General features: G+C 37.5%; 1 pseudogene; it reads left to right on the top strand.

The window, feature by feature from the left end:
• Nucleotides 1-4,804: 4,804 nt before the first annotated feature.
• Nucleotides 4,805-20,828, top strand: LOC122446793 (annotated as a pseudogene).
• The last annotated feature ends 587 nt before the right edge of the window (nucleotides 20,829-21,415 follow it).

Raw genomic sequence — 21,415 nt, 5'->3', positions numbered from 1 at the left:
GGTGTTGACCATCTGCTGATGTCCATGTGTAGAGTCTTCTCTTCTGTTGTTGGAAGAGGATGTTTCCTATGACCAGTGCATTCTCTTGGCAAAACTCTATTAGCCTTTGCCCTGCTTCAATTCCATACTCCAAGGCAAATTTGCCTGTTACTCCAGGTGTTTCTTGACTTCCTGCTTTTGCATTCAGTCCCTATAATGAAAAGGAATCTTTTGGGGTTGTTAGTTTTAAGGTCTTGTAGCGTCTTCATAGAAGCAATTCAACTTTCACCTTCTTCAGCATTACTGGTTAGGGCATAGGCTTGGATTACCATGATATTGAATGGTTTGCTGGAAACGATACAGCAGCTCATTCTGTCATTTTTTGAGAATTGCATCCAAGTACTGCATTTCAGACTTCTTTTGTTGATCTAATGGCTACTCCATTTCTTCTAAGGGATTCTTGCCTAACAGTAGTAGATTATAATGGTTATCTGAGTTAAAATTCAGCCATTCCAGTCCCATTTTATTTTGCTCATTCCTAGAATATCAATGTTCAGTTTACCATCTCCTGTTTGACCACTTCCAATTTGCCTTGATTCTGGACTAACCATTCCAGTTCTCTATGCAATATTGCTTCTTACAAGCAAATCAGGGCCTTGCTCTCTCACCAGTCACATCCACAACTGGTATTATTTTTGGCTTTGGCTCCATCCCTTCATTCTTTCTGGAGTTATTTCTCCACTGATCTCCAGTAGCATACTGGGCACCTACCGACCTGGGGAGTTCCTCTTTCAGTACCCTATCATTTTGCCTTTTCATACTGTTCATGGGGTTCTCAAGGCAAGAATACTGAAGTGGTTTGCCATTCCCTTCTCCAGTGGACCACATTCTGTCAGACCTCTCCGCCATGACCTGACCGTCTTGGGTGGCCCCACAGGGCATGGCTTAGTTTCATTGAGTTAGACAAGGCTGTGGTCCTGTGATCAGATTGGCTAGTTTCTGTGATTGTGGTTTCAGTGTGTCTGCCCTCTGATGCCCTCTCACAACACTTACCGTCTTACTTGGGTTTCTCTTACCTTGGACGTGGGGTATCTCTTCACGGCTGCTCCAGCAAAGTGTAGCCACTGCTCCTTATTTTGGACAAGGGGTATCTCCTCACAGCTTCCCCTCCTGACCTTGAACATGGAGTAGCTCCTCTCGGCCTCCTGCGCCCACGCAGCTGCTGCTCCCTGAACATGGGTAGCTCCTCTTTGTTGCCACCCCTAGCTATTATTAATTTGAAGAACAAGAAAGATAAGGAGAAAAAGAACACATATTAAATCATTTAGGACATTTATGAGTGAAGTCAACTCTAAGACCATCAAGAACTACAATGATGAAAACATGATATTTTATGATTTATATGATATCTTACCAAACATGAATATGTACAAGCACAAACATTTTTGAGTGTAAAGGAGGAACTCTTGAACTCTTGTAGTAATACTGATATTGACAAAGTTTATCCTTAATATTTTCTCTAATTTTCATTTTCTGCTCTCTTTCCAGAGTTACTATTCTCTTTAGATGACTCCTCTGTCTACTCAGGATCTTCCAAAAACAGTGAAGATACAATAATAATGATGCCTTCTAACCAAAATCTTCTCAGGTACAAGAGGTAAAAATCCACTATGGTTTGCTCAAACAAAGAGGAGTGGGTTTGATGTAAGGATAGGGAGACTTCACTGAATAAGCATTTGTAGATAGATTTCATACAAATTTTGCTGAGACTTGTTAAACTATTGGTTGCCAAGGCAGACAGCCTTCCTATGTTTCTCTCATTCTTTCTAGAATTCTGGGCTCTTACTTATGCTCCATTTTCCTTATGTGAAAATTGGCTTCTAATTTAGTTATCCAAATGAACCAGATACATGGAGATCTCAGAGTTCTACATAGACTTTCAGATCTAACACCTTCCGATCTAACACCTTCCAATCAGTGAGAACAGCTGAGATGTATCCAATGTAAAGAAAGACATTTTCCTTGGTTGATAGCTAAGCAATGGAATGCCTGGTTTCAGATCAAGTATGCACAACTGCGAGCTTCCTATAATGGCTCAGTGGTAAAGAATCTGCCTTCCAACGCAGGAGACATGAAATCGATCCCTGGATTAGAAAGATCCCCTAGAGAAGGAAATGGCAACCCACTCCAGTGTTCTTGCCTAGGAATTCCCATAGACAGAGGAGCCTGGCATGCTGCAGTCCATGGGATCCCAAAGTGTCAGACATGAATTAGTGACTAAACAACAACAACAACATTTACTATTGGACAAGTCAGCCATGTCTAAGTATGAGATCCTCTACATGTGTTACACTGTACTTACCTTTCAGTCTAACATAACAAGGGCATGGAGAAGTATTAGGAATATGACTGGCAAAGAAGTTAATTGCTTTTAAGAAGATAAGTATATTGGTAACTCTTAAATTGCACATATTATTTTTTATATAAAGTCAGTGTGTACCCTAAGAAAAATATTGGTGATATCATTAGGGTTTTTGCGTGCCTGCCTTATTCCTTTAAGCCAGCTGCATCCATTTCCTGGATTTAATTCATTTTATTTTCCATAAAATTGATTGCCTATCAACCCTCTGAACTTGGCCCTCATCCCTATTCACATTCTGTTTTTACCTTCTGTCTGGCTCCTGGTCCTTAAACTTGCCATATCAACATCATTGCAGCTGATTGATGCTAGTCTCCTTGGCTGGACCCTTAGCACTTTCTAAGAACCTGCTCTCCTTCTAGGTTCTCAGGTAGAGTAAATAGTCTTGGTTCACTCTTATAATCTAATTTCTAGAACTAGTTACCTGGCAAGAGTCTTAGACCTTTTCAATGTAGTTGTCTTGTATGATTTTCCATTTTCTTTCTAAGACAAGTTAATAGTAGTTTCTTCTCACTGAAAAAGTTTTTTATAACTTTGTTAGTGATGCCTGAAAGCTAGGAAATATTTTTCTCTGATTTATTTTCTGGCATATATGAATGAAAACCAAATCAGCATTTAGACAGGTATGAAGTAAATGAGACTGTTAAGGTGAAAAATCTAGGTCAGGAAAATCATCTAGTTAGAAGGTCATCTTAAGTCGAAAGACATCTTTTCAGGTTAATGACATCACTTGCTTGTACAAATAAATTCCTCACGTTCGTATTTTGGACATTTTATCTTGGCTAACTTTGATGCCTATATGAGACTCTTATCTGAGATGCAGAAAAATCACTCACTTTAATAATGCTTGTAGAATTCTTGATAAATTTACCATTGGTCTTTCCGTCCAGAGAGAGTTTAATAATAAATATGAATCTCTTAAGGGCACTGTCAAAGCTCTGATGCTCTTCCTCTCCTGCGTGAGATCTATGCCCTGACACACGATATTGTGTCACATTCTACTCCTAGCACCCTGATCAGTTTCTAAGTTTGTACTGCAGCCTAAATGTATCACTTCATCGGTCTTCAACATCCGAGTTATGAGCAGAATAGCTTAAGGAAGTTTCAGTATTCAGTCATCCTGCATAAAATGACCTAAACTTGATTCAGAGGATAAAACTGGTTCTGATGTGAGCAATGGAGATATATCTTATAGTCTTTTATGCCCTTACAAGTACACAAGGAACTTTGCTAAATATGTTGGCTATGATCAGTGAGATTTATCTCTCTCTGAGGTGGTGTGGTAGGAATTTTGACCCTGAAGATGATTACACACCCTAACCCATCACCAATAGACTGCCTTGTCATAAAAGGAACTAGTGATGTAATTATGGTTAATAACTGATTGGATTTAAGATAGAGATTATTCTGTACTAGTTAGGTGGATCTACTATAATCACATGAATTCTTAACAGTAGAAAGAAAAGGAAGGAGATAAGACTGTGGGACTCCTCACAAGGTGGTAGAGCTGAGAGAGCATGCATCTGAGTGCAGATCCTGCCAGTTAGTAACTCTGAGACCTTGGGCTTGTCACTAAAATATTCTGGGCATATTTGCTCACCTGCAAAGCACAAAATCTAATATGTGCAGAAACAGTTCTACCAGAAATAAATTAAACATAATAATTCATGATGGGGAGCGTACATAGGGTACTCAACAAACATTAATTTCCTTCTCTAATTTATTGAGTACTAGTACATCCCAGGGACGGGGGAGCCTGGTGGGCTGCCGTCTATGGGGTCGCACAGAGTCGGACACGACTGAAGCGACTTAGCAGCAGCAGCAGCAGTACATGCAAAAGAATCTTAAGTGTATAAAGTTCTACATTTTAAGGAGCTTAAAGTATAGTTAAGTACAGATTATATATATATATATATATATGTGTGTGTGTGTGTGTGTGTGTGTGTGTGTGTGTATGGCAGTTACAAAATTTTAGAATAGTCATCTCGGCCTATGCAAAAATTTATCTCTATTTGAAACTGATGTTGGAATTAGAGCCATACAACCTTAGGGCAGTTCTTTTCATTATCATGCCTTTGCTTTCTGTTTGGTTTCCTTAGCATCAAATTTATGAACTGAGAAGCGTGTTCTTTCCCTCATTAGCATTGTATCCCTAGCCCTCTCTGCAGTTGCTCCGTGTGTAATGAATAGATCGAGGTAGGAATGCTTGTCTTCCCAGCGTGGTGTTCTCTCTCTGCACCTGCTCCTCTTAACACTTCACTCCCAAACACAATAATGTTCCCCTGTGGCAACTATTTCCAAAATGAGCCAAACACAGAGCCAGCCAAATGAACCCGTTTGAGATGAATAGGAAATCAAAGAGACTGGGAAGGGAACCATCCCAGGAACCCTGAGGCAGTCTCCCAAATGGGAGACCTGTTAGCAGACCTGGGGAGCGGCCTCACAGAGCTCACTGCACTGTACTCCGGCAGGAGTGCCCACAGGATCTGGGGGTACCGGGTCCCCCTAACGCAGGGAATTATGAACTGCTGTTGTCTCACTGTGAACCCACAGTGGCAGGACTCACACTGTCACTCTTAGGAGGCTTTAGTTCTGAACTGTCCTTGGATGTCCACGGAGCCGATATTAACACTGCAGTGGAGACTCTGCATGTAGTTTCGATTTTTGCTTTCTATAGGGGCAGCCTTGTAGGTCATACAGCCTTCTTGAAGATCTTTTTGCTTGACTCTGACCCCGAAAGAATTTCAATATCCAGACACGCAAATCTAAGTTAGAACATTCAATAGACATAACAAAGATTTTATAGACATCTCTCATGTCAGAGACAAAGTGACTCAACATCAAATGACTAAACAGACCATAGTAAAGTCTGTCTGTAGCCTAGCAAGGAGAGACATTTAATTTAAGCAGTAGACGTCTATAGGTAATAAATACTACAGGGTTAATCCATTAGTGATTTTTGACATGAGGAAAGATAAATAATTAACAGGGACATTTTTCTATTTTTTTTTTTTAAGAGAGTTATCTCTGATTGATCTGTTCAAATATTTTAAGAACTGCTATAAACAAGCATTAATTAAAAAAAAAAAAACACGAAGACTCAGAACTGCCATCAGTCCTTAAATAAAACAGCAACACTCATGTGCAGTTATGGATATGGTTAATAATTTCTCCTGTTTGGAAACAAACTAAAGTTGTTGTTCAGTCACTCAGTCCTGTTGACTATTTGTGAACCCAGGGACTGCAGCATGCCAGGCTTCCCTGTCCTTCACCATCTCCTGGAGCTTCCTCAAACTCATGTCCATTGAGTTGGTGATGCCATCCAGCCATCTCATCCTCTGCTGTCCCCTTCTCCTCCTGCCCCCAATCCCTCCCAGCATCAGGGTCTTTTCAAGTGAGTCGGCTCTTCACATCAGGTGACCAAAGTATTGGAACTTCAGCTTCAGCGTCAGTTCTTCCAATGAGTATTCAGGACTTATTTCCTTTAGAAATGACTGGTTTGATCTCCTTTCAGTCCAAGGGACTCTCAAGAGTCTTCTCCAACACCACAGTTCAAAAGCATCAGTTCCTCAGTGCTCAGCCTTCTTCATGGTCCAACTCTCACATCCATACATGACTACTAAAAAAACCTTAGCTTTGACTATACCAATCTTTCTTGGCAAAGTAATGTCTCTGCTTTTTTTATATGCTGTCTAGGTTTGTCATAGCTTTTCTTCCAAGGAGCAAGTGTCTTTTAATTTCATGGCTGCAGTCACCATCTGCTGTGATTTTGGAGCCCAAGAAAATAAATTCTGTCACTGTTTCCATTGTTTCCCCATCTATTTGCCATGAAATGATGGGACTGGATGCCATGATCTTTATTTTTTGAATGTTGAGCTTTAAGCCAGCTTTTTCAGTTTCTTTCACTTTCATCAAGAGGGTCTTTAGTTTCTTTTCACTTTCTGCATAAGGGTAGTGTCATCTACATATCTGAAGTTACTGATATTTTTCCCGGCAATCTTGATTCCAGCTTGTGCTTCATTCAGCCCAGCATTTCACATTATGTACTCTGCATATGAGTTAAATAAGCACGGAGACAGTATACAGCCCTGAAGTACTTCTTTCCCAGTTTGGAATCAGTTCATTGTTCCATGTCTAGTTCTAACTGTTGCTTCTTGATCTGCATACAGGTTTCTCAGGAGGCAGGTGAGATGGTCTGGTATTTCCATCTCTTTAAGAATTTTCCACAGTTTGTTGTGATCGACACAGACAAAGGCTTTAGCATAGTCAATGAAGCAGAAGTACATGTTTTTCTGGAATTCTCTTGCAGAGTAAGACAAAATATTTCAAACTCATGCATTCTTTAAAAAAAAACAATAATTTGTTTTATTTTATTATGAAATTCACCTATGTTTATTGGGGAACATTTATAAAATGCAGACAGGTTGTAAGAAAAGAATGCCAACTGCAATTACAGCCTCCAGAGACAGCAAGTTTTTTGAAATGTAACTTGGGTATAGGCACCAGAGAGTGGTCTTGATCCTTATGTAATTTCAGTGAACAATCAAACTTGATTGGCTATTGAGTCAATGCTGGAACTAAGACACAAACAGCAGCCAAACCTAGAAACTAACTAAATCATACTTTCCAGGTGACTGTTCTTTTTTGTGTTTTTAGAAAACTGCATAGGTTATCCTGATATACAGTCATGGTTAAAAATAACTGGATTACGCACTAGAAATAATTTTTTAAATGATGATAAATAAAATGAAAAAATATTCCATCAAATGAAATGAGAATGCACAAACTGGATATGTGATTTCTTTTCCTCAGCTGCCAAATGTTCTTAAATCACTCAAAGCCTTAAAATAATAGCAGAGAAATCCTGTCCACACAATGCTGCTTTGTGGTAGGAGAGTCCAGGCTTAATCTTTCTGAGACAGTTTCATGCACCTCTGACTAGCTTCTGACCAGAGACTTAAGTGTCAGATTCCTGTTTCTTGGCTACAACTTCAAACCTCTTCATTAGCTGATGACAAGCTGTCTGGTATATTCATTTCCTAGTTTTCAAACTCCTGACTTCAAGTCTCCTGGATTCAGTATCCCTTTTATATAATTTTTCTTTGGAAACACTTGTAACTTGTCTTTTTCTTTCTTTCTTTCTTTTTTTTTTCAGATTGGGAAGAGAGTCTATAGTTTCTCTCTGGGTTTGCTTGGACTTTCTGTTTTCTTCCTCTTAGAAATTCCTTCCTCTTGCCCTGGCCTAGTGGAACTAGCTAGACTAACCTCACTGGGGAAACCAAAGGCCAACAGTCTTGCCCATGACATTCTTTGGAACTCAGATTCTAAGCTGTAAAGAACAACCAAATAAAAGTACCCTATTGGGATACTCTTTGGAGGGCCTCTTTCATTCTTCTTCAAGACTCTGAGTAGGTTTGTATGCACTGATGTGTACTCCTTTATTCATTCATTAAGCAAACATCGATGTTGTTATATTGTTTAATGTTGCCAAGATTTAACAGTAGATTAATGAAATAGGTTCTTTAGTAAACTCTTGCAACATGAAGCTTTGTGTAATGACTCATTACTCACTTAGTAGTCACAAATAAGTAACTTTCAGTTCTTCTTATAAGTGAAAAATTCATGGTTTGCAGTAAGTGAACTCACAGATCACCTGAACCTTTTCACCAAAATGTGTCTTTAGCCCCCTCCATTTGAAAATAATATATGTATAAATGAATCAAAGAGTCTCCTTAGAGACTTAGAATTGCTACAGTGCACAATAGGTTACAACTAACTGGGGATAAACTCCTTAATGTAGAAGTTTACCAACCTCTGCCAAAGATCAGACTTAACTTGTCATCTCAGAGTTAGAAGCCAACAGCTGCCTTCTGGAATTGCACTTGACTTCTAAGAACTGGAAGTGATTCATATTTGTTCATGGGATTTTCCCTAACCTTCACTGTGAATACTGTCCCAAATAGTTGCTTCCTTTGAATTCAGATAGTTCCATAAAATAGCAACAATTTAGTAAGTTTAACAGTATGAAGTTTAATAACAACTTTGTTTAATAACAAAGTTGAAAAAACTATTTATTGATCAACTGTACTGATTCTTTCACTCTAAATTTCCCCCAACCTTCCTTTAGGTCCACTGGTACTTTGTAGATACCACACTCTGTTAAGCACTTCATGCTTAAATTATTCTCATTTTTCTTGTCATCTAATCTATTAAACTTCTGTGTCTCTTGTGGACAGTCTATTATTATTGCCAAGTCTGTATCCTCAAGGGTGGTATAGACTGGCACAAAGGAACTCCTCAATAAATGTCTGAACAAGTGAATGAATGAGCCCTGCCCTTGTGTGTGGTACTAACATTGGGGAAAGGTGATAAAAATAGCCAATATTCCTTTAGTGCATATATAACTGCATCTTTGGACAAGCATGACACATCAAGGGATATACTTAACAAAGCAATTTATTTTTATCTCCTAGAGACTTTTAAAGTTCTCTCTGTTGAGCTATTTCTTCCTCTGGTCCATTAAATTCTATTCACTTAAAAAGAAGTTGAGATTCTTGTCAGTAAACAAAATGTTCTTGCTTGTGTTATAGTCATACTTTGAACTCTTTTTTGCATTTAATGTTGAGGCTTCTTCTCAAGGCTGCTGTAGGGGGTGAGAATGGGGGTTTGAGAACAACTGAAGCTGGGGGTGCTGGGAGTCTCCTTGGAGGCTTTTGTGTGCAGCTGAGGTATGTCTCAGTAAAGGCTTTGTCATTTGGGAAAAGATGCTAAGGACTCAAAAATTAATCCCAATCCTGCATGATTATAAAGTATTTTATATTTTCTTTTGAGGCTAAGAGAAGTGCTAGCTTTGCTACTCGGCCACGTCTAGCTCTCTGCAACCCCATGGACTGTAGCCTGCCAGGGTTCTCTGTTCATGGAATTTCCCAGACAAGAATACTGGAATGGCTTGCCATTTCCTCCTCCAGGGGATCTTCCTGACTCATAGATTGAACCTGCATCTCCTGTGTCTCCTGCAGGTGGATTCTTTACCCACTGAGCCATTGAAGAAGCCCCAAGAAATTATTCTCTATTAATTTTGATACTGGACAGTGGTGATTAGGAGGTAAGCAATCAGCTTGTCATCTTGAGACTCTTTTGTGGAACTAAGCATTTTATTATTGTTATTTTTCTTTATTTTATTGTTTTAGTATGTGGAGTGGTTTCCCTCACAGCTTTCAGAGTGTCAGAAATTGGTAGAGGCAGACAGAGTCAGGTCCAGCTGAAAAGAGCTGAAGTCTCTATGGGGTTGGCTCTGAGGAGCAAGTAGGCCTGCTGGAGGCCTTTTTACCTTGCAGAACCCCTTCTTCAGGGTAAATTACAAAGTTACATAGTCAAAAGGGAGAAGCTGCCCTATCGTGCTCTGAGGTCAGTACTACCCTGAGGACCACAAGCACCTGTCCAGCACCTATCCGAACTTACCTCCACTTCGCAGAGACGTCAGGAACGGGGTTCTCTCCTGCTTCAGAGCCCTTGTCTTTGTGTAGGTGGTGTTTTGCTTTCACATCTGCCTTGTGGAGACTTCTGCCAAGGGAACATGGGAGCTTTGTATACTGATTCTATCCATGGAAGAAGCAAAATTGGGCAGAAGCCCAACTGTAGAAAAGACCCCTGTCACAGGTGCTGACCTCCAGCTTTTCAGAGCTACCCTGCTTTCATCACCCCCTCTCTGCTTTAGCGGATCACGCCTGCATGCACGCTTAATCTCTTCAGTTGTGTCCAACTCTTTGCAACCCTATGGACTGTAGCCCACCAGGCTCCTCTGTCCATGGGATTCTGCAGGTGAGCATATTGGAGTGGCTTGCCATGCCCTCTTCCAGGGATCTTCCCAACCCAGGGATTGAACTCGTGTCTCCTGCATTGCAGGTGGATATTTACTGCTGAGCCACCAGGGAAGGAGGGAGTGGGGCATGGGCAACCTGTAGTTCATGCTAGAAGTTAAGTTATAAGGGAAAGCAAACCATTTCCTCCCAATGTCTGGTTGTGGCACCTTTGAGGAGCTTTTAAATTGGGTAGATTGAGTAATATACGCTCACCATAGCAACAGAGCACACACTTTGAATGGGAGTCGCAATGCTTTGTTTGTATCCTCACCAAGAGAATCTGGAAAGAAAGATTCCAAATCTTCCAGACATACCTATTTGGTCTTCATTACTCTCTCTTATGGGGGGCCAGCATGTCTCAAAAAGTTTCCTCTGGGTATCTCCCTTTATCCATATTTCATATTCAATTTGCTTCTGTAGGATCTTGAGCTGTTGCCTGGTTAAATCCTGTTTCTTAGTCAGTAAAATTGATGATAACAATTGTACCAACATCATTAGTTTGTTGGAAGGATTAAATGAGATCAAGTAGTCAATGTACTAAACGAGTATCTGGCACGGTTAACTATAAAAATGATGATTATGATTGTGATTATACTTGACAAGTTTAATTCTGTTTCAAATGTATCATCCACTCATAATTTAAAAGAGTACTTAAAACAATCCCTGTGTTTCAGAAGCAAACATATATGAAGAAGGTGCATTACTCATGTATGTATGAGTATACATAATGAAAATATATAGGTTAAACTGTCAGTAGTGGCAGTCTCTCTGTTTTAGAATTACAGGTGCTCTTGTTTACCTCGTTTTGGATGATTTAAATTTTCCAATATTTTTAAGTTAGTTATTAAAATAAGTCAGTAATAATGTAAATTATATTTTCTTTATTTTTAATTATTTACTTTTTTAGGTAGAGAGTTTGACAGCAGTTTCCTCAGTCAAGGGTTGTTCTAAATGTAGTCAGCTAGGCTTAGTGTTAGCCTGAGCACTGTAGAAGATTCCGCAACGAAACACTAACTGTGTCAACAGGTAATAAAAATATGAAGGGTGAGGGGAAGACAATGAACCCATTGTCTGCCTTTATGTGGAAAATCAGTATACTGCTGGTGATATTCTATTCATTGTTAAATTAGATGTGGCTTTATTTCCTAAACCGGAAACACTAGTAAGCAGCTACCAATTTCAGATTTCATCTGACTTCAGAGTTGGAATGAAGGTACTTTGTCTCCCCTCCAGATCTCCAGATCCTGTAATTAGATATCTTTTACAGTGTTTGGCTGAGGATGGAATAGGCTATGCAGGGGTGGGGAGGGGGTGTAGCATGGGCATGATGCTTCCTCCAAATTCAAACAAGCCCTCTCTAATTCTGCACATGGCCAACTGTATACTATGGTTCTTTATAGGTGGCAAGCAAGAGATAACGATTCTGTTAATTAAAGGGGATAAGAGAGACTGGTTGGGGGTGAGGGGGACTCATAGAAGTGAAGGAAACACTAAAGAAGAGGGTTCAGAATCACAGAAGTCGAGGGCTAGTATGATCCCCAGGGTGGTGAAGTCTAGTCAACAGTCTTAACAGTGGCATACCTCTGGGAAGAATATGATAATTTTGTTTTGCTCTCTTAATATCTCTATTCAAGATGCAAAATCCAACAAGAATGTGACATTGGCCTGGCTTACATCTTGTGCTCATCCACTTCAGGGGGAAGACAGAGAGCTTGGTCAATGGTTCTCTAGACAGTATAGAAGGGTGAAGAATATTACTTACTCTGCCAGTTGAAAGGAAAATAGTTATTCTGCAGCAAAACAACTGGTAACAATGACACCACTTTTCCTCCTCAACCACATGACTTAAAATAGCTTCCACATTTTCTCTTTTGAAAATGGGCATAGCAATACCTGTCCCTCTTCAACTCCTGGTGTGGTTTGAGGTCAGGAAAGATAATGAGCTTTGCAGAGAGGTGTTATTTAGTAAGCAATAAAATGTTATTTAGTAAGCAATAAAGCTAGAAATTACAGTCAACAAAAAACAAGATAAAATAAGAATAACTGCTATTCTCTCCAGAGTTTAGGATCTGAAAAAAGGTGAACATTTATCTATCCAATCTGGTAAATAAGAGAACAATATCTAATGATCAGTATTTATACTTTACTAGCTTGTCCTTGGTCTAGCAGTTTAACAGATATGATAAATGCAATCAGAATCTTAATTCAATGCTCAGAATGGCTTGCTGCTCATCTTGACCTGAGGTTGTAGCTGTATCTTTTTCTCACTCTTTCTCTCTATATTTTTCTCTTAAATATGTTAGGGAATATTTATTACTTAATTTTCTTCCTACAAGGGAGGAGATATCAATACAGTATTCAAAAGAGTTGCTAACATTGTAAAAACTGTGTTCCTAAGCATCTTTTTTTTTTAATCATTGAAGTTGATCCTGATGATTGAATGTCTACCCTGATATCTTTCAAAGGAAATCCCTCAGAAGGAGTGATTCAGATGTTGAAGAACTGACATTTTCTAGGTTGTTATGAAATATGTTTTTTAAGAAGGAAAATCCTGGATGGAAGGGCTCTGAGAAGTCACAGTTAACTGGGGAATCAAGATACAGAGGCTCTGTAATCGTCCTGAAATTTATTCTTTTTTTAAAAAAAATATAGCAATATGTGGTGTTTGGCTCTTCTAAAGAACAAGAAAAATAGCTATTTTTATTGAATATTTTCAATAAAATGAGTTTGAGCAAACTCCAGGAGATGGTGAAGGACAGGGAAGCCTGGCATGCTCCAGTTTATGGGGTCACAAAGAGTCATACACGACTGAACAACTTAACAACAACATTGAATATTTTATATAACTTGCTTTGTACTCCCAACAATATGCCCCTGAGATTTTTCATGTCAGTGCAGTATTCTTTTATGTATTAAATAGCATTTTATATTTGGAAATGCCATAATTTGTTTCATGATTCTAGCTTTGATGGATAATTTGTTTCTGAGTTTTCATTATTATAAATAATCATGGTATTATTTTCCATCTACATACCTCCTTTTGCACATGCATAAATACCTCTAGTGGTAAGTGTGTGCAAAATACACACATACAGAATTCTCAATCAATTTCAAGTTTATGTTTATGAATGGATAATCAATTTTTTCAACACTTCCTGGGCTATTCATCTTTTCTACACTAAATTGAAGCTCAATTTTATACTAAACTCTCTAGCTTGTTTCATAGTCTTATTTATTTAAATATTTGTTTATTTAACTTTATTCAGATATTTTATTTGCATTATTGTGATTTATCACATGATAATTTGAAAATTGCCTTGGCTGTTTCGTGCATATACACTTTTATGCAAAATGTTGAAATTTTGATTGGAATTACATTTTCAGATAAATTTAGATAATCTTTCTGGGCTTTCTTGGTGGCTCAGTGGTAAAGAACCCACCTGCCAGTGCAAGAGACATGGGTTTGATCCCTGGGTTGGGAAGATACCCTTAAGAAGGAAATGGCTACTCTGCAGTATTCTTGCCTGGAAATCCCATGGACAGAAGGAGCCTGGAGGGCTACAGTCCATGGGGTCACAAAAAAGTCAGACATGACTTAGCAACTAAATGACAGCCATTTTTCTAATACTGTATTTACATTAAAAAATATTTCTGCTTGTTCAAAGCTTCTTTTACATTCTTCAGTATATATTACAGTGATTTTAATTCAGTCCACATTTTCATTGTTAATACAGAAATGCACTTGAGTTTTGTGTGTTGATCTTCTATCTGTCACTTAGCTGAATTCACTTGTTAATTCTATGAAATTTTAAATAGATTACTTTTGATTTTCTACATAGGCAATCATTTCATCTGTGAGTAGAGATAATCTTATTTTTCCCTTTCTTATCTGATGCTTTTTTTTTTTTTCTTGCATTGTTGTTGTAGTATATCCAGCATATAGCTGGCATTGTTGCTAGTATATCCAGTACTATGTTGAGTAAGAACAGTGATAGAAGTCCTTGCCAAATTTTGTCTTACAGAGAAAACACTCTCTCATGGTTTTTTATGTTAAGAGTAGTTTTTTTTCTTTTTTCAGATGCTCTTTATCAAGTTGAGGGAGTCCTTTATCATATCTCATTTCCTGAAAACTATTATGAATGAATTTTGTATTTTATTAAGAGTTATTTTCCTACATCTATTGATATGATGATATGGTCTTTCTTTTTTAATCTGTTGATTTGCTGAAGTTCATTGATTGGTTTTGGAATATTTAGCTTTGTGTACATGAAATCAATCCTACTTGATCATGGTACACAACTCCTTTTCTATATTAATGAATTAAATATACTGATATTTTCTTAAGAACTTTTGGGCTTCCCTGAGAGCTCAGTTGGTAAAGAATCTGCTGCAATGCAGGAGACCCCAGTTTGATTCTTGGGTCAGGAAGATCTGCTGGAGGAGGGATAGGTTACCCACTCCAGTATTCTTGGGCTTCCCTGGTGGCTCAGCTGGTGAAGAATCCATCTGCAATGTAGGAGACCTGGGTTAAATCCCTGTGTTGGAAAGATCCCCCGAGAAGGGAAAGGCTACCCACTTCAGTATTCTGGCCTGGAGAATTCCATGGACTGTATAATCTGTGAGGTTGCAAAGAATCAGACATGACTGAGCAACTTTCACTTCATTTTGTGTCTAAATTAATGAGAAACATTGGGGTATGTGTGTGTCTCTGTGTGTATCTCTGTGTGTAGTTTAAAATGAAAAATAAAAACGTTAGAGTGTTAGATGATGAATTAAATGATACAATATACTTTTTTAAAAAAGACTCCTCAGACTGTTATAAGAATACTTGTATTGGTATAGAATGAAAGATAGAAAGCTAGCAGGTAAAATAATTTGGAGGATGCTGTAGTGGTTGGAAAGTGTGTGGTAGAGCAAGTATAGATAGTTTTCACTTTAGAAATGAGTAAGAAGCACAATTAGTTCCTAGATCTTAGTCTCCAAATACCACCCTCTAACAAATGAAATAAAGTCTCCTTGGAGAAATAGCTGAACTTCACAAGAATGAGGTGAACTTGAAATATCTTGTGGTATTTAATAGAAATTAACATATTCAAAGTATGGTGGAGACATATTAGAAAGATGTCATCTTGAAATAGTTCACATAGGCCAAATATAGTATAATTAGAGAATGAAAAAAACAATGACAGTACTACAGCAAACAAACTGAAGAAGAGGAATACACAAGTCCATTGTGAATACAATAATAAGTAAACAAATATGGGAAAAGGAAATATCTTTAGAGTAGAATGTCAGTCAACAAACAACATATGCCTGAGAAGCTTAATACCCATTCATTCATTGACACAGACTTGTGTGCTACCAGTGGATAACTCCGTGGAACAAAGCTCTTATAGAACTAATTTTCTTATTATTACGATGTGTTAGCAGGAAGATTGCATAACAATAAATTTTACCTTTTATTTTCTCTTTCCACTTTTTCTTGATGGCAGTGTACGGAATGGGGGATAGATTCCTCCTATAGGAAGTGACTTTTTTCCACACAAAACTTTTGAATCATTAAAGTTTTCTCATAATAAATTGTGGTAAATCTTAGTGATTATCAACTGTTAATTTTCTTAAAAAATAGCATCTGTTTGGATCAATCCCTTTATAGTTTCTCTTTCCAAATTTGTTAATTATCAATATAAAATAGTTTCTAACTGAGGAGGCATTAGGTTATAATATTGAATTTAAAAATCAATATAGATAACCTAATTTTGTGTGATGTACTTTTATAATTTTAATGGTTATAAGAAACAAATTGTTATGTCAAGGCAGAAATTGATGAGGCAAATATTTTGTAATAAGCTTTTATTATTATGGATTATTTTGTACTATTGTGTAACTTGTTTATTTCATTACATCTTGGCACATACATAAAATTAATTTTCTTAGCAGTTTCTCAAGAATGACTGTGCTGGTCTTGTAAGAGTTTCTAGTGAGTCATTTACTGTAATTGTTCTGTTAATTAATTTATAAACATTTATTTTCAAAGGCTTCTCCACTTAACAAGTAATAGCATATATGTTCTACCCAAACAAACCGAGGTGGTAATAATTATAAATTTACAGTCAAGATAGTTTCTTCTAATTTAAGTTTTCTCTTTCAATGATCATATTAGGTGTATTAGAAATAATCATTACTGGAAGCATGTTAGTAAAACATATTGTTCATAAATGCAGTTGAATGTCATTTGAGTTTTGCAGGATTCCAGAAGTGAAATAGCTTGCTAGACTATAGCACTTATCATCTGGTATTTCACCACTAACTTTCCCATTTTTCATTAATAAATATTTGCTATACTTTTGCATTTAGGGCAAATTATTTGCAAAATTGCTCTAACTATTTAGAAACTTTATTATTACCACTTAATTATTTTCTACATTTTAGAAAATGTTCTTCTAATGCTATCATATGAGAAAGATATTTTAGAAGAGCTATAAGTTTTGAATGTGTACACAAGTGTACCATATTCTTTCTTTGCTCTCACTGTTCTATACTGCTAGCAAAATAAACAACTTGATAAATTAGGAAGAGTAGACAAAGATTTATTGAACTTATTTATTAATAATCTAGACCAGGGACCCAGCTGCTTATTATTATATTAAAATGCATTTTCTACCTCAAGGGAAAATCTTATTGCAAGTAAGATTGAAATAGTTTTGAAAATACAGGGAAACAGTGCTATAGTTGCAGTTTTCAAATGTGTTAGATTATTTTCAATAAAAAATTGTTAAAATGCAGATTTAAGAGACAGATTCAGTAGCTCTGAGACCTTTATTTTGTATGTATGTATTGGACTAAATGGTCTCTTGGCCTCCTTAAACATTCTATGAATATTGGCATTTCTAATTTTCAGATTTATGTTTCTTGTTAAACTTTAGAATCATTCTGCTTAAGCCTAGAAGCAATTATCTACTTGATGATTGCAATTTGATAAAGTCAACTCAAAATAACAGTCTTTATGGAAAACCTGTTATAAGCAAGGAATAATAAAGAAATGTCCTTATGAATTAGGTCTGTGATATTATCAAATCAGAATTACTGGACCTGGACAAGATCTTAGGGAGTATGTCATAGAAAACCTTCTTGCTGGTCTTGTGGGGTTGGCCTTTGTTCTCTCAGGAGATGGTCTCTAAAGCTCAGAATGGGACTTCTCTGTCTTTTGAACCAGCAACCAACTCTCTCATATTTGGGACTGAATCACCAAGCACAAGTCCAAACTCAAGGAATCCAAATTTTTTTAAAAGGTGCAATTAAAAGTAAATGGAGGAGAGGGAGGGGGGAGGGGGGATCAGGATGGGGAATACGTGTAAATCTATTGCTGATTCATGTCAATGTATGACAAAACCCACTGAAAAAAATAAATTAATTAATTAAAAAAAAAAAAAAAAGTAAATGGAGATTGAAAAAGTCTTGTTCACCTGTGGTGGTTACTGTTGAATGTACCAGATAGTGCCCTGAACCTAAACTTGACATGGAATGAAAAAAAAAATCCACACTTAATGCCACAGTTATTTACATATGTTTGTCCTTTAAGTATGGACAGATTTCAGAGAATTCAGGGCAATGATCAGGCTACTAATAACTCAGGGGACCAAATAGTGCCCACAGATACAACACTGTCTACCTGTTTCTAATTTTCAATAGTTTGGAAGTGTGATGAGGAAGAAGAAAGGTTATTCTCTAATCACTCCTTTCTCTGGTCGCTGTTCAAATTACCCACCCCCAGCACTGGCCTACCCAGTCAGAGGTCCAGGAATCCTACTTTCATTTCCATCCCCCTTTCTTTCTGCAAGAACCAGCTCTGTGGCTTTAACTTAGAACTTGAGTCTATCTTTGTGATAAAAAATCAATATATCTGGAGTCTGTTTTTCTTTTTATGTGCTAACTGATTTTTTGATCTTTAGAAACCTACAGATTTATGATTACCAAGACGTACAGAATAGAAAAGACTAATCATAAATGTGGGGACACATATATAGAGAAGTTTTATGTCCTCATTTTTGTATTTTTGGACATAGAATGTACAAAGCACTGCAGGTGTTTAGTTTAGGGACAACTTGGGGGAAAAACTGTGAGACTTTCTTATGCTCCAAAAAGGGGAAGAGAGAAGAGGGAGGAGAGAAACACTGGCCAGAAACAAGAATTTTCACAGAAGAATTATAAAGCAGTGGTTGGGGAGGGAATGGAAGTTTCCCATCTCCTGATGCTCCTTGCATAAACATCCTTGGGAGGACTTGTCTCTGGCATTCAGCCACTATCTATTGACTAGTCTCTTGGAACATGGCTCCTAGAACATCATACAGAGCTTGGAGTAAGGGAAAAATATTAGAACTAGAGGAGTTGCAGTTGCTGATCTTGCCATAGTAATCAAACAACTGAAAGAATGTTTCAGTAAGAATCTTGTTAATAGTCTAGGTTCTATAGAGTGATATTTTAGAGTCAATAATTTACCTCCAGGAGATTAAATAGCAGCTGTCCTGATATTTAGGGGATGTTTTATAAAATACTCATGAGAGTTTCAGAAAAGTCACAGTTAAGGAAAATGTGTTTTTCTTCCAGGGCATATTCTATCTTTGTTACTAAATGCTTAATTTCAATATTTAACACTCTAATTTCAGAGTTGATTTGTATTTAAAGAACAAATGTAGAAAGCTCTATTTCTGAAAAAAAATTGATTGTATACAACTACTGCTCTCTGCATGTACTTGGTATAACGTATATATTGTCTTGTCATTCAGGAGGATTTATAAGAGATATGCATTCATGCTCAGTCCACTAAATCACGTCCAACTCTTTGCAACACCATGGACTGTAGCCCACCATTCTCCTCTGTTTACCGAATTTCCCAGGCAAGAATACTGGAATGGTTGCCATTTCCTCCTCCAGGGAGTCTTCCCAACCCAGGGATCAAGCCCATGCATCCTGCATTGGCAGGTGTGTTTTTTTGTTTGTTTGTTTTTTTTACCATGGAGCCACCAGGGAAGCCCATAAGAGATTAGCTTCTCCTTTATTCATACAAAATGCTGCCAAGGGAATAAACTTGAATTTCAATAAATCTGAGTCAAATCCTTAGTTGAGTGATTTCAGGCCATTTACTTAGCTGTTTAGGGCCTCATTTGCAGATGGAAATTCCATTCCTCTGTGTGTGTGTGTGCATGCATGTGTACATTCACGCTCAGGCCTGTTGTACTCTTTGCAGCCCCATGGACTGTAGCCTCCAATCTACTCTGTCCTTGGGATTTTCCAGGCAAGAATACTAGAAAATTGCCATTTCCTCCTCCAGGGGATCTTCCCAACCCAGGGATCGAACTCAAATATCCTGTGTCTCCCGCATTGCAGGTGGATTCTTTACCTGCTGAGCCATCAGGGAAGACCCATTCCCATAGGAATAATGAGTGAGTACCCATCTCATAGAATTGCAAAAATTAAATGAAATAAGTTTTAAATGAATATTAGCTACCATTATTATTAACTGTGTAGATTAGATCTCATTAAGTGTCAGAGGTAAGATAAAAATTAGGTAGTCTGGCTTGATACCTTGGTCTTAGAACCACTGCATTATTCTCTATATATGACATACAATGGATATTCAGAGAAGAGTTAAGATGAAAGAGGAAGATGCTTTTGCTCATTGAAGTATCAAAGATCATCTCAGAGACAGTAACATTTAGTTTCTTAAAATGTTTATTGTATGTGTGTGTGCTAAGTCACTTCAGTTATTTCCACCTCTTTGTGACTCTATGGACCACAGCCTGCCAGGCTCCTCCATCCATGGGATTCTCCAGGCAAAAATACTGGAGTAGATTGCCATGGCCTCCTCCAGGGGATCTTCTTGACCAGAGATCAAACTCACGTCTCTTACATATTCTGTAACATTGGCAGGCAGGTTTTTTTTTTTTTTTTTAATCATTAGCACCACCGGGAAAGCCCAAAAAATGTGTACTAAAACATTAAAAATTTGGAGGCTGTGGCAGGAAAAATGGAGGACAGGAAGGTGGCAGAGCAGTGAACTGGGGCCACCAGAGGGTCTCAAGAAGCAGCAAAAAAATCTGGGAAAGCTAAGACTGTTTCTTCCAGTAATGGAGGGGGAAATACAAGCCTTAGTGCTGAGAATCAATAAGTAGAAGAAGCTGCAGACCTCCCACCAAAGCCTACTAAGATCTCCAACTTTGGATTTCCTGAACTTGGAGGTAGTTGGCAGTCTACCAGCTTGGTAGGTAGTCAGATGACAAAGAAAGCCCTATCCATTGAACATGGTTTAAGTAAGCCTAAAGAAACCTTTCCAATACTTACTCCAATAACTATTTTGGTAGCAACAGCTTAAATGAGGATGAAAATAGTGAACCAGAGGAAATGTCTCCAGAGGCAAAGATGAGAATGAAGCCTACTGGATGGGATACACCAACATCAGCAGGACCAAATTCCATCAATAAAGGACATGGGTTTTCTGATAATTAGAATAGCTATGAAAGTGAAATATAAGATCTCATCTTAGAAATGTCTATGACCAAAATGATTAAACTGTGTGTTTTGAAAATGGGGCATGGGGTGGGTGTAAAGGTAAAAGGAACACTTTCCTTTTTTAAAGAATGGCATTAGACTCTTTGGAGCAGTGTTTTTTCTTTTAAAGACTGAGTGGTACACTAATAAGTGAGAATTTGAAATTAGAGGTAATTTGTGTTTTATATACAAATTTTAAGACATTTACTAATTTTGTAGTTTCATGTGATTAGTTTCCAAAGTTAATAGATAATTTAAAAAATCAGAAATGTTATCTTTCTAAGAATGGCATATTTTTAGATACAACTATTAGCACATTAAGAAGGCAGCAAAAAGTTGTCTGTTTAAACTGTAAGCAATTGCTCTAACTTAACTCCTGTGTTACCAATGCTGTCTGGCTCCCAGGAACAAACACAGAAAGAAGGGAGTATTTGTATTGGGAGGAAAATGTTACTGGATATATTAACTGAAAAAATAAATTAGATAAAATTAAAATACAGCTCTTTTTTCCCCTAATGGCATTTATTTTGCTTCAAATCATCAGAGACTACTTATTGCATTGCTATCAGTGGATACAGATGTGTACCAAGCTCTTTAAAAAGAATAT

Source organism: Cervus canadensis, chromosome 8, assembly GCF_019320065.1.
Source record: "Cervus canadensis isolate Bull #8, Minnesota chromosome 8, ASM1932006v1, whole genome shotgun sequence".
Classification (NCBI taxonomy): domain Eukaryota; kingdom Metazoa; phylum Chordata; class Mammalia; order Artiodactyla; family Cervidae; genus Cervus; species Cervus canadensis.
The sequence above is the reverse complement of the archived record's forward strand: the minus strand, read 5'-3'. Positions and strand labels throughout refer to the sequence as shown.